This window comes from Apium graveolens, chromosome 2, assembly GCF_009905375.1.
Source record: "Apium graveolens cultivar Ventura chromosome 2, ASM990537v1, whole genome shotgun sequence".
Classification (NCBI taxonomy): domain Eukaryota; kingdom Viridiplantae; phylum Streptophyta; class Magnoliopsida; order Apiales; family Apiaceae; genus Apium; species Apium graveolens.
The window spans coordinates 299,089,372-299,104,860 of NC_133648.1; the positions used below are offsets into that span (position 1 = coordinate 299,089,372).

Consider the following 15,489-nt stretch of genomic DNA (forward strand, 5'->3'; position numbering starts at 1 on the left):
AGCTTTACTTCAGCATTCTTAAGATCAGTGTTAGCAAGAGATTCAAATGGCATGTCTAGCTTTCGCCTCCAAGGAGAAGCATTTAGATATTGTAGTTGCTCATTGCCATCCTCATCGTCACTATCAAATTCCCCCGCTAAGGTTTTCTCTAAGGCATCAGACATTAGCATGTGATCAAGTTCTGAAGTTACCGCAGAATCAATCAAATCCACCTTTAAGCACTCATCATCTTCTTTAGGGAATTTCATCACCTTGAATACATTGAATGCCATATCTTGATCTTGTACCCTCATAGTAAGTTCATCTTTCTGCACATCTATCAAGGTACGACCTGTAGCAAAGAAAGGCCTTCCCAAGATTATGGGAATCTTTTTATCTTCCTCGAAATCCAAAATGACAAAGTCTGCAGGGAAGAAGAGCTTATCCACCTTTACTAACACGTCCTCCACGATGCCTCGTGGGTATGTAATACAACGATTAGCCAATTGTAGAGACATGTAAGAGGGCTTTGGATCAGGCAAATTCAACTTTTTGAAGATTGATAATGGCATCAGATTGATGCTTGCTCCCAAATCGCACAGGCATTTATCGAAAGACAACTTGCTGATGGTACAAGGAATGGTGAAGCTACTTGGATCTTTAAGATTTGGAGGTAATTTTTGTTGTAGCACAACACTGCACTCTTCCGTTAGAGCAACGGTATCAAGGTCATTCAGTTTCACCTTCCTTGAAAGAATACTCTTCATGAATTTTGCATAACTAGGCATTTGATCCAGAGCCTCAGCGAAAGGTATGTTGTTGTGAAGTTTCTTGAACACCTCCAGAAACTTACCGAACTGCTTATCCAATTTTTGTTGTTGCAATCTCTTAGGGAAAGGTGGTGGAGGATAGAGCTGTTTCTCCCCGGTATTACCCTTAGGTAGAGTGTGTTCAACAGTAGTCTTCCTTGGTTCCGCTCCTTTCTCCTTTTTCTTCTCTTCTTCATCAACAACTTCAGCTTCTCCATCTTTTGCTTTTTCAGCATCATCAACTTTTTTAGACCTTAAGGTGACAGCCTTTACTTGCTTCTTAGCTTCCTTTCTGCCTGGCACTTCAGTATCGCTGGGAAGTGTGCCAGGTTGACGATTGAGCACAACATTGGCTAATTGACCGATTTGATTTTCCAAGGTCTTGATAGAAACAGCCTGACTTTTGCACAACAGCTTGAGCTCCTCGAAATCAGCATTAGAAGGTGGAGCAGCACCTCCTTGTTGAGGATATGATTGCCTTTGAGCATAATGCTGTGGTTGCTAGAATCCAGGTGGATTAAACTACTTACTGATAGGCTGCTGATATGGTTGGTGAACAGCATTCTGATTATTGCTCCAGCTGAAATTGGGATTATTTCTGTTGTTAAGATGATAAGTAGCTGGCACGGGCTGCTGCGGTCGCTGATAATTGTTCACATACTGAAGAGATTCATTCACAAGAGAACACTGATCCATAGCATGAGATCCTGCACAAAGCTCACAGACCATAGCTATCTGATTGACTCCGTAGTTGGCTAAAGAATCAACCTTCAAAGATAGCGCTTGGAGCTGCGCTGCAATAGCTGTAGCTGCATCGACTTCCAGAATACCTGCTACCTTCCCAGTCATCATCCTTTGAGTTGGGTTTTGATTCTCATTTGCAGCCAAAGTTTCAATAAGATTATAAGCCTCGGTATAGCTTTTGGCCCACAAGGCGCCTCCAGCTGCTGCATCGAGCATGGGCTGAAATTTGGCCCCCAAACAATTATAGAAACCAGTGATCACCATCCAGTTAGGCATACCATGATGTGGAAACTTTTTCAACATCTCCTTGTAGCGCTCCCAAGCTTCACACATAGATTCTGTTGGTTGTTGCGCAAACTGAGTAAGAGCACTCCTCATAGCTGCATTCTTCGCCATTGGATCACCAGAAACTTTTGTGCAAGATCTTGCCAAGTAGTGATGGACCCAGCTGGTTCAGAATGTAACTAGTTCTTAGCTTTATCCCTCAGAAAGAATGGGAAAAGCCTCAGCTTGATAGCCTCATCAGTCACACCATTATATTTGAAAGTACTACAGATCTCGACAAAATTCCTGATATGCATGTTGGGGTCTTCAGTCGCAGCACCTCCGAAAAACAGAATTCTGCACCATCTGAATAGTACCCGACTTGATTTCAAAAGTATTAGCCTGAATAGCCGGATGAAGGATGCTTGACTGAATGTCATCAATTTTAGGCCGAGAAAAGTCCATAAGAGCTGGATCTGCTGCTGGAACTATACGATCACCCATGATTATTGGTTCTTTCTGCTCACTCTCTTTATCCGAACCTTCAAAATCTATCTTCTCCGGAATATAAAGAACTGAGTCTGTCTCCTCAGCCGTATCTAAAGTTCTCTTGCGAGTGCGATAATGTGTGTGCATAAACGCTCGCTAGAGTACCTGAAACACAACCGGAAATAATAAGTAACACGTCTTAATCAATGAGTCCTAATGACCACTGATGGCAAGTAGATAAACTAAACAAATACGCCGAGTCCCCGGCAGCGGCGCCAAAAACTTGTTAGGGCGAAAACACACGCTAATCATTCACGCAAGTATACGCGTTTGCAAGTAATATAGAATAAATTCTAGTTCGTTCCCACAGAGACTCAGACTAATTATGTTCAATTAACACTTACTCACCAATGTATGATTACTTCTCAATGTCAAGACAATAACACTTAAATTTGATTAACTAATTATTAACTACAATTAACTAAGAGAATTAAACACATAATTGACACTTGAATTAACAATATTAAACACACATGAGATCATAACTCCATTACTACTTCATTCAATAGTTATCGTTATTACCCTTAACATGTAACGGTGATGATATTAATCGAACAACACGAAACTGATAAAAGCCAACTTTCGTTGTACATACCATTCTACCAAACATCCACAATCAAGATAGAAGTTGAATATGCATCAATTATGTTGAGACCCTATATGTCTACAGAATTTGACAACATAATGATTTAAGCACAAGTTATTCTTTATGATTACACATGGCAAGTAAAACGGTTAGAGTTACCCACTAATCATGCATACACATACATGAACCTATGCTAGCATGGCAAGTTCTAAACCTCAAGATCCACCATCGCCTCATAGGAGATTAACAGACTATCTTATATGTTCGCGACACACATAAGATGAATAAGCACAACCTATGCTAGATATCATACAATCATCACACACCAAGGTATTAAACAACTAACTAAAGAAATACATAATAAATCCGCTATGACCCCATGATCATGATTAGCCCATGATAGAACTCATCGTCACCATGGGTTCATATGAAAACATGATAATACACACAATATAAACTAATAAAAATACTTATTAAAACCAGAGTATGTCACAGGAGTAATAAGGTTTAAAGTAAAGAAAACTAGCATCCACTGATACAACGAATAAAAGAATCACAAGAAAATGTATGCTTCCTCTTCTTCATTGCAATGTGCTAAAACGGTCTTCTTCCTTCTCTCCTTGCTCCTTGCTTGATACAACAATTATGTGAAACGTCTCTGAAAACTACTTATATAGAAGGCCACAAGAACCAGCCGTCTCATAAGTCCATCAGAATAAGGATTATAAAATTTAGTATTAAAATTTTCGTCCCTTAGCGGCCGCCCCAGATTCCTGAGCGGGCGCCCAAGCTCCCAGTCGGCCGTCCCAGCATCCTGAGCGGGCGCCTAAGCACCTTCTGGAAAATTCTGAATTCTGCTCCTGATTTTGCTGCGTTCTTCCCCCAACTTTCCACAACCAATGCCACACACTTCCCTGGGCTTATTTCTGATGAATTCTTCCTACATATGCAAGTTATACCCTGAAATGCAAAAACACTAGAAAAATGTATCAAATACACAAAATACATTATTTCAAGACATCAATTCAAGCCATTATAAGACGTTCTAAGTGGTATAAAATGCCACTTATCACCAATTCATCTAAGTAAAGGTTTATGTCAGAAAACTCCTTGATGTCACAGATGTACAACATGTCTCCCTTGTTGACTGTAGATTTACTTTGATTGGTGTCTTGGATCTGAGAGTCACAGGCTTCACTTTCTTGATTTCTCTAGTATTTGTCTTCTTTGGCTTGTTGAAGATTGGAAAGTTTAGTTCAGGAATTGGCAAACTATCTAGTCTACGGGCTCATCCTTAGAAATTATGGGCTCACCATGAATATTCCTTGTTGGATCCACCACTTTGAATTCTTCAAATACCACAGAGGGTTTTGATGTTTGAGTTATAGTTGTAGGCTTCTTGGGAATAGAGTCTTTCTTTTCCTCATCACTAAAGTCCAATTTTCTCTTGATTCTTTGCTTGTACCTTGGTTTCTTTATCTGTTGAGGTTCAACTTGCACTTTCTGATCCTTAGGTGCAGCAATCACAGTTGGTTGTGCAGAAATTTTTGTTGTGGTTTTTACAGCTTGAAGCTTGGCCAAGATAGCAGCTTGCTTCTTCTTTTGTTTGAGCTTTTTAGCATCCAAAGCATCTTACTTCATTTCTTGCCTGATTCTCTCTTTTTCTTCCTTCTTAGCTTCCACAAACATGGGGTGTCCAGCCACCACACAAATTTCCTTACCATTTCTGTAAATCTTTGTTAATCTTCTTTTAAGTGCCGAATCAGTTGGATCTTTGTTGAAGGCAATCGTCCTAGCCAACAGTTTCTTCTCATCTAGCCTAGGTGTCTCATACAAAGTATCCATAGGATTTTTGTCTGAAGACTTTGGATAGTTATTCTTAGGCTTCATGATGAAATTTACTTTTGGAGATTTTATGCAGGAAGTTTGACCCTTTTCCAGATAGTTCATACTCATGTCATTCATAGAGATTTCATGACTTGAGAGTGATGACTGAAGACTTAATCTGGTTTCTGAATTGGCCCAAACTTTTTTTGTATATTAGCATCTATCTTTCTCCATTTTTCTTCTAGTTCCTTCTCTATAGCTGTAACATCAAGCATCTTAGGATTTTACTTTGACTCAAGCTTTTCAGCTGCTATTTGGATTAGATCAATGTTATCCAACACTGGTGGCTTTGGGAAAGCAATTGTTGGCACAATCACTTTGCTGACTTGAATATGTAGCTGTAGCTCCCCCTCACTTGAGCCTTTCTCCCCCTCACCCTTACTTGAGCTTTTCTCAGCTCCCAAGCGGCCGCCCCACATCCCAGGCGGGCGCCTGGAGCCTGTCTTGAAAAAATTCTGATGAATCTTGTTTTGGCCATAACTTGAGTTCTACTCGTCAGAATTAGGCGATTCAACTGTCCACACGAAGCTAACGAGATTATATACAACTTGAAAATGACCTTGGCTTCCAAATCTGATCACTTTTCATCATATTTCCTTTAAAAGATCTTTTCTTCATTTAACTGATACCTGAAATGCAATAACACAAAAACACATCAAAATACCAATAACTTGAGTCCAAAACAACAATTTAAGCTTGTAATAAAGCGTTCCAAGTGGATATAAAATCCACTTATCAGTGTGCACTAAGTTTAGTATTGTTTCTGTATGTTCATTTCCCTGTCCAACCAAAATTTGATATGCTGGAACAGGATGAGTAAATGCCTCAGCATCCAAAGAGATGGAACTTATAACAGCTTGATTATGCTAAAATAGTCTCTCAATGTCTGCATCATTGGCATACATTGACTCACTAGCAATGATATCCATCCTAATCCCTCATGTACCTTCATTTCTCTCAATTTCTCTCTCTTTTTGCATCAAAGACTCCCCTTGGCTCCCCACCCTCATACCCTCACCTTCACCATCTAAGGTGGGACTCCTCTCACTCACTTTTGCCAGTCCTAAAAAAATGGACTGCATTTGTTCACTCTTTTTCTCTCATTTTTCCTGGGAGCAACCCAGACTCTCACTCAAATCCCTCTATTCCCTTAGTCCTAAGAGTGATTGCACTACTACTAAGTCTTATGAACTTATAAGAATTGAAGAAATTTGAAGTTGTGCAGAGATACCCGACGGATGATGAATATCCATCGGGTTAGTAGCATGGCTATCCGACGGATGACTGTTGTTAGGCTTATCCGTCGAGATACAATCACTACTCGACGGATGATGAATATCCATTGGGATAGTAGAAATGAAAGAGTTTGGAGTGGAGACTATTATAAACTTTGTGCAGATTGATGAAAATTTTGGCATAAATGTCTCAAGAGTCTCATAAAGGAATGGTAAATGAGTCAACAAATCATATAAAAGATGATGCTCACTTACTTGAATTTTTGGCTTCTCCAAGAGAGTTAAATATGGAGAATTTGGAAGTGATGTATTTATCATGTCAACATCCAGTGAGTGTGTGGGAGAATTTGGTGTATCAGGTGCTTCAATTATGAGAGATTTTGGCTGTGACTCCATATTTATTTGAGCCACATCAACCTGACTTTGAGAAGGTGCAGTGACTGGGTCTTTAGAACTAGTTTGCACTAAGTTTGTGCCATGTGCATCCCGAGTTGGTTTAGATTTCTTCTTTCTGGCAGAAGTTTGGGGTGAGCTGGTGTCCCTTACCCTCTTGGCCTATGCTCTTGGTTGAGAGCTTTGTTCAATAGTCACATCCTTTTATGATGATATAACTAGCATTGAGCTTAAATCCTTTTTAAGCACTGCAGTTTATTGAGAAACTGCGGTGTGGCTATGCTAGGAAACACTCACCTCTCCAACCTTATTCTTAGGGCTTCTTTGATTTTTACCCTGTCCCTCACCTTTCTTACCCTCCTTCACACTCCCCTCTTTAGGTTTAGTAGATTTTACAAATGATTTCTTTTGAAAGAAATCAGAGGGGGCTCTCTTAGCTTTGGATTTTAGAACTTTAGTTTTGGAAGCTTGGGTAGGCATCTGTTTGGTCATTGGCACAGATGCCATAACTGCACTAGAAGGCAAAGAAATATGTGACGTTGGAAGAGTAGAGACAGTAGAAAGTACCTCACTTACCTGAGGTCCCTCCATTACTGGAAAGTAGTATAAGGGTACCTCCTTGTGATGATTTACTCTATCTAAGTCTGCAATAATCCTTCTTTCTTGAACCCAACAATTCAGCTTGTTGGTTGGGTTCTCAATTACAATATTCTCAATAAGATGGTTAGCAAGCATCATAAAGAATCTAGCATAATAGACACTTTTACCTCTCTTATTAAGTTCTCCTAACTTAAAGACTAACTCAAACAAAACCAAGTCACTGAAATTGAAATACTTATCAGTAACTAGCATGTAAAGTATGTTAAGCATGGATATATTAATAGAGTCAAAATTGCTAACTTTACCAGAAAACAATTTAGTTACAACATCACAAAGATAACTCCATTCTTTCCTAAGACCCAACCTTCTAATTTCACTTAACTTAGAAGTATATAGTGCATAGCCCATGGAATTAAGCATGTTAACAATGTCAGTGTCTGTGTGTGAAGTAGTAACATTGTTATCAGGGATTTTAAAGCATGTTTTAATAATATTACTGTTTATGCAAAATTGCTTACCTTTTAGTGTGAAAGTGATGGTCTTGTCTGTTGAGTTGTACACTGCAGTTGTCCATATCTCCTCAACAACCTCACAGTAAATAGTGGGTGATTCCAGCATGGCATAGTTGAGTTTGCAGTTCTTCACAAAATCCATCATTTTGTTATAGTCATTAGACTGTTGAATCTCCTTATTTACTAAAGCTGAGAAGTTGTTTTTCTCATAGATGTAACCGGTTCGAGACATGATTTTCACTACAGGTGCCATTGCTAAAGATTTGAAAGTTTGCAGAGAGAGAATTTGCTTTTGAGAGGAAATAAGTTATAGCAATTGAATCTTGAGAATGATAAAAGAAAATATTGAAAATGAATTTAGCTTTTATACAATCGCAGAAATAATCTGACAAAAATAATAAAGCAAAATAAGGTGACCAATGTAAATAGCCCAAAATAGCCGTTTAAAAATTAAAAAAAAATGTAAAAAATTATGTCACTTATCCGTCGTGTCATGCTTACAAGCTGTAAGTATACTCGATGGATAATGTTCAGAGTTTTAACAGCTAAGATTGAGACAATTCGACGGATGAAGATAAAATAGTTATCCATCGAGTTATAAAATATTCCAGAAAATAGTTGATTTTTATTGACAAGTTGTATTCTGACGGATGATCAAACTCGATGGATAATGATCATCCGTCGGGATGTAAATTTTGACTTAGCCAAAATTTCATCCAAAACGAAAAAATCAATTAAATTTTTGGCTACATCTCAACTTGCAAAAATATCTGAAATGAATTAAGAAAAATTATGCATACCTAATTCACTTACCAACCTTGAAAAGGTGGATTAATCAAGTGGCTTGGTAAATATATCTGCAAGCTGCTTTTCACTTGGAACAAAATGCAGTTCCACAGTACCATTCATCACATGTTCCCTTATGAAGTGGTACTTGATGTCTATGTGCTTCGTTCTTAAATGATGTACTGGATTTTCAGTGATGGCAATTACACTTGTGTTATCACAGAAAATAGGAATCCTATCCACTTATAGACCATATTCCAACAATTGGTTTTTCATCCACAAAATATGTGCACAGCAACTGCCAACAATAATATATTCAGCTTCAGCTGTAGAAGTAGAAACTGAATTTTGCTTTTTCTGAACCAGGACACAAGCTTGTTCCCTAGAAATTGACAGGTTCATGTGGTACTTTTTATGTCTATTTTACAACCTGCATAATCTGCATCTGAATAACCAGTTAGATCAAAACCAAAATTTCTAGGGTACCAAATGCCAAGTTTTGGTGTTCCCTTGAGATATCTGAAAATTCTCTTAATGGCTACTAAATGAGATTCTCTAGGATCAGCCAGAAATCTAGCACAAAGCCAAGTAGCAAACATTATATCTGACCTACTAGCTGTTAAGTACAGAAGTGAGCCAACCATGCCCCTATAGCTTGAAATATCCATAGACTTTTCAGTAGTGTTTAATTCAAGCTTAGTTGCAGTGGCCATGGGAGTTTTTGCAGATGTGCAATCCATTAGTTCAAACTTCTTTAAAAGATCATGAATGTATTTAGTTTAACTAATGAATATTCCATCACTAACTTGCTTAACTTGTAAACCAAGAAAGTAAGTTAGTTCTCCCATCATGCTCATTTCATACTTACTTTGCATCAATTTGGCAAACTTTTTGCAAACTTTTTCATCTGTGGAGCAAAATATAATGTCATCTACATAAATTTAAACAAGTATACTAGAGCCATCAACATTTCTGAAGAATAAAGTTTTATCAGCAATACCTCTTGTGAAGTGATTTTCCAAAAGAAACTTTGATAAAGTCATACCAGGCTCTAGGTGCTTGCTCCAGTCCATAAAGTGCTTTCAAAAGATAGTAGGCATGATTTGGGAAATTTTGATCTTCAAAACCAGGGGCTGACTAACATAGACTTCCTCCTCCAAATCTCCATTCAGAAAAGCATTTTCAACATCCATTTGATAGACCTTGAAATTGGCATGAGCTGCATAGGCCAAGAAAATTTTGATGGCTTCAAGTCTTGCAACAGGAGCAAAAGTTTCATCAAAATCTATTCCTTCTTGTTGACAATAGCCCTTAGCAACCAATCTAGCTTTGTTCCTTACTACTATGCCATTTTTATCCATCTTGTTTCTGAATACCCATTTGGTGTCAATTGGATTCTTTCCTTTAGGCTTGGGTACCAGCTTCCATAGTTTATTCCTTTCAAATTGGTTTAGCTCCTCCTGCATAGCTAAAATCCAATCAGGATCCAACAAAGCTTCTTCTACCTTCTTTGGTTCTTCCTTAGATAGAAAACTGTTATACAGACATTCTTCTTGAGTTGCACTCCTTGTTTGAACTCTAGATGACACATCACCAATGATGAGCTCAAAGGGGTGATCTTTTGTCCATTTTCTTTGTTGAGGTAGATTAGCTCTAGATGAAGATGCCTCATTGTTGTCTTGATGTGTAACTGAGTTTTGATTATTAGAAACTCCCCCTGAGTTTGTGAATCTTTGCTTTGAGACAAGAGAATTTTCTGTAAGTGATATATTCTGACTTTTAGCTTCTTTTCATGACCCGACGGATGGTGCACTTTGTGTTCTAACGGATGAGGCTGATTGTCTCCCAACGGATAAAGCATATTGTCTCCCGACGGATGAAGCATTTTATAACTCGACAGATGTTTAATTTTGTGCTTCATTTGTAATAGATTTTTCTGCATTATCCTTTGCCATTGTTTCCTGATCACTTTCATCATAACTATCATCAAACCATCTCCACATTATCAAATTTGAGACTCTCATGAGAATCTTCATCTTGCAGTCCTTCAATCTATTTATCATCAAATACAACATGTATTGATTCCATAACAATGTTGGTTCTTAGATTGTAGACTCTATATGCTTTTCCTATAGCATATCCAACAAAAATTCTTTCATCTACTTTAGCATCAAACTTCCCATATTGATCAGTCTGATTTCTCAAGATATAACATTTATAGCCAAAGATATGAAGAAAATTTAGAGTTGGCTTCTTGTTCTTGACCAATTGATATGGTGTCATGTACTTTGTTTGATTCACCAAAGAAATATTCTGAGTGTAGCAGGCAGTGTTCACAGCTTCAGCCCAGAAATAACTTGGTAACTTTGATTCTTCAAGCATTATCCTTGCAGCTTCAATAAGAGATCTGTTTTTCCTTTCTACCACTCCATTTTGTTGTGGGGTTCTTGCTGTAGAAAACTCATGCATTATTCCATTCTCTTCAAAAAATGATCTTATTAAAGAGTTCTTGAACTCAGTTCCATTGTCACTCCTGATTCTTCTTACTTTAAAATCAGGATGATTGTTGACTTGCCTTATGTGATTGATAATGATTTCACTAGCCTCATCTTTAGACTTTAGGAAATATGTCCAAGAGAACTTTGAGAAATCATCTATAATTACTAGGAAAAATCTTTTTCTTGAGATGGACAACACATTGACTGGTCTAAACAAATCCATGTGTAGCAATTGCAAAGGTTCTTCAATTGTTGAATCAAGCTTCTTTCTGAATGATGCTTTAATCTGCTTTCCCTTTTGGCAGGCATCACACAGTCCATCCTTAGAAAATTCCACTCGAGGAATGTCTCTAACCAGTTCTTTCTTAAGAAGCTGATTCATGGTCTTGAAGTTTAGATGGGATAACGTCTTGTGCCATAGCCAACTTTCATCTTGACTTGCTTTATTGAGAAGACAAGTAACATATTCTACATTTGATGAGTTGAAGTCAGCTAGATACAAATTTCCTCTTCACACTCCAGTGAGAACCACTTTGTTGCTTTTTTTGTTTGTCACAACACAGGCTTCTGAGTTGAAGGTTATTGAATTGCCCTTATCACAAAGCTGGTTGATACTCAACAAATTATGCTTGAGACCATCCACTAACACAACCTCCTCAATGATGACATTGTCTTTTGAAATCAAGCCATATCCCACAGTATAACCCTTGCTATGAGAAGGGTAGAATCTCCAGTCATGTGCCTTGAACAACCACTATCCAGGTACCAAAGATTCCTTATATTTCCCTGCACACATCAAAACCAAATCAAATTGATTTTGGTACCCAAGTTTGCTTGGGTCCCGCCTTGTTAGCTTTCTTCTTTGGTTTATTAGGTTTGACCTCATTTGACTTGGGAATTTCTGATTCATCATTAGTCATTTGAGTTGGACCTTTGAAACCAGTCACTAAAACAGAATTATCATGCACATTTTGATTAATAGGGAAAAGCATGCAATTTATTCCAGTAAGGCATGCTAAATGGCATTTGAGGCATACTAAATGCAGCATAATAAGGATTAGGTGCAAGTGGCATATTAGTAAATTGTGCATTCATATTCTGAGCAGATATAGCATTCATAGGCATAGAAGGCATGGCAGTCATGTTGGGAAAAGAAGAGGGTACAGACATAGGAGTAGGCATGGCAATTTTGCAATTAACAGACAAGTGATTAACACTACCACACTTAACATAAATTTTTTGTTGGAGCATACTTATCAGGTGTGTAGTTGTTATGTTTGTTAATCCCTACTTTCCCATTCTTATTGTTTTTCTTTTTAATTTCTGTTTTAACCTCTATCTTTTCTAATCTGTCATTCAATTGCTTGATGGACAGATGACTAACATTCACTTTCTTCTCCTTCTTCACTTGATTTGATTCTCCTCAAACAAAGTTTTTGGAAACTGATCCATATTTCTCATTCAGCTTGGGCAGCTTGGCTTTGCTCACAGGGCTTTCTTACAGCCGATGGATGAGGATTTGTGTCACTCGAAGGATAATCCTTTTGATTATTCGACGGATGACTCTCATCATCCGTTGAGTCTACATCTGTTAGAAATCCTTCAACCAAATTGGATTCCAGCTTCTCCTTACTCTTTTACCAAGGTGCATCACAAAAGGACTCAATACCTTAAACTTTAGTGATTTGAGCATGAACATCTCTGGATGATTTCCATGCCTTAATCACCTCTTGTTCTTGTTCAATTTGCTTCTTCAAAATCTTTTCTTTCTTCAAGGACTCAGTTAATTCATACTTAGCAATCTTACACTCAATTCTCAATTTTTCAAATTCAATAAACTGAGATTCTAGCACATTATTCCTTTCACTTAAAAACAAATTGTTTTCTTTGATTTTAGCATTTTCTTTGGTGAGAGACTTAAGTGTAACACGCAAAGGATATAGTTCTGTGGACATGTCATTTATGAGATCATTACATTCAACTTTAGATAAATGTGCTAGGTTAGTGGTGATTACTTGATTACTTGAAGAACTTGTTTCTGTTTTATCAGACTTGGCCATTAGGGCTATATTGACATAGATGACATCCTCATCTTCATCCAAACCATCAGCTGCCCAGTCATTTTCCTGTGTAATGAAAGCCCTTTCTTTTTGCTTGAGCAACTCAAAATAATTCTATTTATAATCAACAGGCTTAAACTTCTTTTTACTGGAATCTGACTTTCTACACTCACTGGAAAAGTGCCCTGCCAAGCCACATTTGAAACATTTGAATTTAGATTTATCCCCCTTATTTCTATTTGGCTTGGCTACTCCAAAGTTCTTTTTGAACTTGAGCTTGGCAAATCTTCTGGAAAGAAAAGCTAAATGCTCATCAATATCATCCATGTCATCTTGGCTCAAATTGTCTTCATTTACAGCTACCAGCCCTTTACCCTTGTTCTCACGGGCCTTTGAAGTAGACTCAACAGCTTCTACCTTTATCTCTTTCTCTTTCTCTAACTCAGCAACCAGTGCTATGAACCCTCCTTTCTTCCTTCCTTTCTCCATCCTCTCATCTTGCTCTATTTCAAGCTCATAAGTTTTCAGGATGCCATATAGTCTCTCCAAGGTAAACTCCTTGTAGTCTTGAGAGTTTCTCAATGAAACTGCCATTGGTTTCCATTCCTTTGGAAGAGATCTAAGGAACTTGAGATTGGAGTCTTTTGTCTGATAGACTCTTCCATGCAACTTCAGAGCATTTAGTAGTTTTTGAAATCTACTAAAAATGTCAGTGAGACACTCACTATCTTCACAGTGAAACTGCTCATATTGCTGAATTAGCAGCTGCATCTCATTCTCCCTTACTTGCTCAGTACCATCACAGATAATCTGAATTGTGTCCCAAACCTCCTTGGTTGTTTTGCAGTTAATGATGTTATCAAACATATCACCATCAACTCCATTGAACAATATATTTATGGCCTTCTTGTCTTTCCTGACTTGCTCAATATCAGGGTCTGGCCATTCATGCCTTGGTTTTGGAACAGATGGCTCATTGCCAGTTGTAGCTCTCATTAGTACATGAGGACCTCTCTCTATGCAATCCACATAGGCCTCATCTTGGGAAAGAAGATGTAGGTGCATCTTCACCTTCCAGTGGTGATAATTGTCTTTGTCCAGAAATGGAATCTCAACTCCAACATCCTTGTTGTTCATCTTGCTGTTTGTTGTGATCTTTAAACTCTTTGTACTTCAAGAGCTTGCTCTGATACCAATTGTTATTCCCTAAAAATACAACATGAATTACAGAAGGGGGGGTGAATGTAATTCTGGCTTCTTTTTAAGATTTTTCAAACTGTTCTAACTTAATAATATATAAGTGTTTGATTTGCAAAGTGCGGAATGAAAGAATTATATAAATCAAAACACAAGTAATAAAAGCACAAGAATTTAAAACTGTTTGGTGGATTTGAATGTATCCACCAGATACATATATAAATAAATATATATATATATATATCGAGAGAACCCTGTGAAGCTTGAATAGCTCACAGCTGCTTTTACAAGTGAACAAACCAACTACAAAGAAATTCTTAACAGTTACATATGATAAGTGGCATTTTATACCACTTAGAACATCTTATAATGGCTTAATTTGATGTCTTGAAATCGAGTATTTTGTGTATTTGATGCGTTTTTCTAGTGTTTGTGTATTTCAGGGTATAACTTGCGTAATTAAGGAGATTTCATCATAATAAGCCTAGGGAAGTACTTGGAACCAGTTGCGGGGAGTTGTGCGAAGAAATCAAGAAAATCAGGAGCAAAAAGATGATTTTTCTAGAAGCTGTGTGTTAGGGCAAAATCACGCGCTAATATTCACGCAAGTATACGCGTTCGCAAGTAATATAGAATACTTTCTAGTTCGTTCCCTCAGGGACTCAGACTAAATTATTGTCTAATTAAACTCACTCACCAATGTATGATTACTTCTCAATGTTAAGATAATAACACTTAAAATTGTTGATTAAATATTAACTATAATTAACTACTTAATTAACCACTTAACTAACACTTCAATTTATCAATAATAAAACACTCATGAGATCACAACTTCATTATTACTTCCTTCTATAGCCATTGTTATTACCTTTAGCATGTGACAGTGATGATATTAATCGAATAACACGAAACTGATAAAAGCCAACTTTCATTGTACTAATACCATTCTACCAAGCATCCACAATTAAGATAGAAGTTGAATAGTCATCAATTATGTTGAGTTCCTATATGTCTACAGAAATTGACAACACAACGATTTAAGCTCAAGTTATTCCTTTTGATTACATAGGGCAAATAAAACTGTTAGAGTTACCCACTAATCATGCTCAACGTACATGAACCTATGCTAGCATGGCAAGTTCTAAATCTCAAGATCCACCGTCGCTTCACAAGAGATTAACACCCTATCTTATATGTTCGCGACGCACATAAGACGAATACGCACAACCAATACTAGATATCATGCAATCATCACACACTAAAGTATTAAACAATTAACTAAAGAATTCCATAATAAATCCGTTGCAACCCCATGATCACGACTAGCCCATAATAGAACTTATCGCCATCATGGGTTCATATGAAATCATGACAAACAAACACAAGA

General features: G+C 37.4%; 1 non-coding gene across 1 annotated transcript; it reads left to right on the forward strand.

Moving 5' to 3' along the window:
- Nucleotides 1-1,806: 1,806 nt before the first annotated feature.
- LOC141709853 (small nucleolar RNA R71) lies at nucleotides 1,807-1,913 on the forward strand. The gene has a single exon (XR_012570409.1). It is a non-coding gene; the product is annotated as a small nucleolar RNA R71 (small nucleolar RNA).
- The last annotated feature ends 13,576 nt before the right edge of the window (nucleotides 1,914-15,489 follow it).